Source organism: Clarias gariepinus, chromosome 20, assembly GCF_024256425.1.
Source record: "Clarias gariepinus isolate MV-2021 ecotype Netherlands chromosome 20, CGAR_prim_01v2, whole genome shotgun sequence".
Classification (NCBI taxonomy): Eukaryota; Metazoa; Chordata; class Actinopteri; order Siluriformes; family Clariidae; genus Clarias; species Clarias gariepinus.
This window is the reverse complement of record NC_071119.1, coordinates 13,076,771-13,079,535: the sequence shown is the minus strand read 5'-3', so window position 1 is coordinate 13,079,535 and position 2,765 is coordinate 13,076,771.

Below are 2,765 nucleotides of genomic sequence, written 5' to 3'. Positions count from 1 at the left end.
TTCTTCTACAACTACAAACTCCTGATTCATCTTCTTCGCTGGTTTATCGAGCGTCCCTCAAACCGGCAAACTGCCTTTACCGCCATCTACTGTGCTGGAGAGTGCAGTGTTTTGCACTTCGAGTTATGGAAGATCTCATTAATCAGTCTTTAAGTCAAGTAAAAGTGCCCCCCACCCCACACACACACACACACCCGTCTTATGTTATGCTTTAGACTGATTAACATGAACATCATATACATCAATACGGCACTTGTAACGTTTGTCTTAGACAATTGATTCCACAAGGCACAAGGATGTGGTGCCAATCCATCGCAGGGCACACACACGTGCACTCACTCACTCACACACTCACATTCACACACTACAGGCAATCTGGGAACACCAATTGGCCTAATCCCTATGGATTTGGACTGTGGGAGGAACCCGGAGTATTCAGAGGGAACCCACCAAGCACGGGGAGAACATGCACACAGACCTGAGGTGGAAATTGAACCCTCACCCTGGCGGTGCAAGGTGACAGTGCTAGCAATTACGCTGCCACACCTCAAATAAGTAACGCAATAATAACATATACCTTTATTCGGCACACAATGGGGAAATTTCTTCTTAACGCAATTTATAAAGTGTATGTTTCCTACCTGGAAATAAAAATGTGTTATACTCATCAATAAACTGTTATTTTTAAAGTCTATTCGGAGATCGTAATGGCGATCCTGACCAGAGATTAAAGCTAAATGTAACAGTTTCTCATTTTGACATTAAAGAAAAAGCAAGACTTCAGTGTCTTCTGTCAGAGTGCATTACATCATCTGTGTTACATGCCCCTTTGAACTTTTCCACATTTTATATTACAACCACAACCATAAATGTATTTTATGCAACAGACAAACATAAAGTGGAACATAATTGCGAAGTGGAAGAAAAAATAATAAATGGTTTCCCTGAGTCAATACTTGTAGAACCACCTTTCACTGCAGTTATAGCTGCAAGTCTTTTGGGGTATGTCTCTACCAGCTTTACACATCTAGAAAGTGCATTGTTGGCCCATTATTCTTTGCAAAATAGCTCAAGCTCAGTCAGATTGGATTGAGAGCGTCTGTGAACAGCAATTTTTAAGTCTTGCCACAAGATTCTTGATTGGATTTAGATCTCTACTTTGACTGGGCCATTATAACACATGAATAAGCTTAGATCTAAGCCGTTTCATTGTAGCTCGGGCTGTATGTTTAGGGTGCTGGAAGATGACCCTCTGCCCCAGTTTCAAGTCTTTTGCCGACTCGAATAGGTTGTCTTCTAACAATGCCCTGCATTTGGCTCCCATCAACTATGACCAGCTTCCCTGACCCTGCTGAAGAAACGCATCCCCTCAACATGACACTACCACCACCATGTTTCAGGGTGGGGATGATGTGTTCAGGGTGAAGTACAGTATTAATTGCATTTAGGCTAAAAAGTCTAATTTTGGTTTCATTTGACCAAAGCACCTTCTCCCACGTTTGCTGTGTTCTCCACATGGCTTGCCACAAACAGGGTTTGCAGTCGTGCCATACTCTTTTCATTCTCAGATGATGGATTGAACAGTGCTCCTTGAAATATGTTTAAAAGCTTGGAAAAATATTTATAACCTAACTCTGCTTTAAACTTCACCCCAACTTTATCCCTGACCTCTGGCGTGTTTGTTGGGTTTCATGATGCTGTTTGTTTATTAATGTTTTCTAACAAACCTCTGGGGGCTTCACCGAAGAAAATCCCAGTAACACATTTTTACATTTGTAGTTATGTAACAAAATGTGGTAAAAGACCACACCTTTTTATGTGGGTTTAGGCAGCTGATTAAAGTCAGACAGTGCCATTTCTCAGACTAGGCTGCAGTGTATTATGACTGTCTTTCAGGTCTTTTCTTTTGGCGTGCCCAATTTTGTTATTTAAAATGAAAAGTGCAACAAGCGTACCCACAACAGAGAGCACCACGGCCTGGTCTGATGAGTTTCGATTTCTGCTGCAACATTTGGATGGTAGGGTCAGAATTTGGCGCAAACAACATGAAAGCATTGATCCATTCTGCCTTCTATCAGTGGTTCAGGCTGGGGGGTGTTGTTGCTGTCGATGTCCATCTCCCAGTTTGTTTTTTCTCTTACATATTTTCTTTCCTCCCCCCTGTTTAAAGGCTCAATAGTTCTGTGCTCTTAGTATTTAAGAATAATTTTCTTCTGCAGCTCATATTTCCACAATGGAAACACCATTTTTATTGTCTTGTGACATATAAAATGATTAGGAGATAAGTTTAACTTTCACCTATGGCTGCCACCATTAGTAAACCTTTCAGATGGAATTGTTCAACATATCCTGAGCACTGCTCTACTATAAAAACCCACTTTGCTCTATAATACACTTGTTCAGGATGAGGCAGGAATCGAAGAAAGTGTTGTACTGCGAACCTGGAAAAGGAAAGACTATTTTTTTTAGGTTACATCAAGCCTTTATTTATCATGTATACAGTACATTACTGCACAGTGAAATTCTTTCTTCGTGATACAGTGCACCTTGAAGTAGACAGCGGTAAAAGGTTTTTTTTGGAGGCCCTCAGTTAAAGGTTGTTGGGATTGGGGCTCGAACTGCCCAGTCAGCCACCCAGAGCCAGCTATCAATATGAAGTCAAGTGGCACATTTAAAAAAATAAAATAAAAATAAATAAATAAAAACTTCCAGAACGCATTTCATTTTGGGTGCATCACTTCATGCGTGTCCCCTCCTACCCTGAT